The sequence below is a fragment of the Peromyscus eremicus genome, chromosome 12, assembly GCF_949786415.1.
Source record: "Peromyscus eremicus chromosome 12, PerEre_H2_v1, whole genome shotgun sequence".
Lineage (NCBI taxonomy): Eukaryota > Metazoa > Chordata > Mammalia > Rodentia > Cricetidae > Peromyscus > Peromyscus eremicus.
In genome coordinates, this window is record NC_081428.1 from 70,202,748 (window position 1) to 70,203,615 (window position 868).

The window sequence follows — 868 nt, forward strand, 5'->3', positions numbered from 1 at the left end:
GTTCCATCTCCGTTTGCCACTCACTCCCCAAACTAGGGTGACAGACAGTGTTTTTATGAGACTTTTCCTATCCTCTGCTCTGTGTCCACTTCCTCTGAGTTGAAAGAGTCCCTCCTGGAGAGAGAAGGGAGGAAGACAAGGATCAGGAAATAAACACAACTTGGAAGACCCCAAAGCTACTGAAACTTAGAAGATTTGAAAGGCCTCTCTCCAAGGTTACCGAGGCAATAAACAACGGCTGGAGGGAGAAGGTTCTGGTCCTAGACCTGTCTAAAAGCTGTTGTAAGGACTCCAGGAGGGCAGCTTTCGTGAGTTTGTACCTCTGTTGGGGTGGGCTTTCAGTATGCAGCTACCTTGGACTCTCTGGTGCTCCTGGAAGTAACCTCAGCAAAGTCAATGCTTTGCCAAGCTAAACCTGGGTGAACTGTGGTTTTGGTTTGTCATTGGTACCCTATTAGGGTACACAGACATTTTTATCTCCCCAGGAAAGATAACATAACACAAATGGCATCTGAATAGGAGCTGACAGAATTAAGGATGAGTTGTGGTGGAGTGAGTATATGGCCCCTTCAATGAAACCAAGGCTGAGTCACAGGAAGGTGGAGTGTATGCATAGACGAGCCCATGTGGCATAGGATGGTTTGTCTTCATTCTCTAGTGGCAATTGCATTACTCCCTACAATGAATGGTAGCTTATACAACCAAGGTCAAGGCATCTGAGAGTGGAGTGTCCTCTGGGAAAATTCCAAAAGTCACTGTCTTTCCGTCTTTGGTATGGGGGTGGCATGACTACTTGATGAGATATGGTCTCTGAAAGGTAGAAGCATATGTTGTGGAATATTAGTTGAAGACTTTCACATTTATTTAT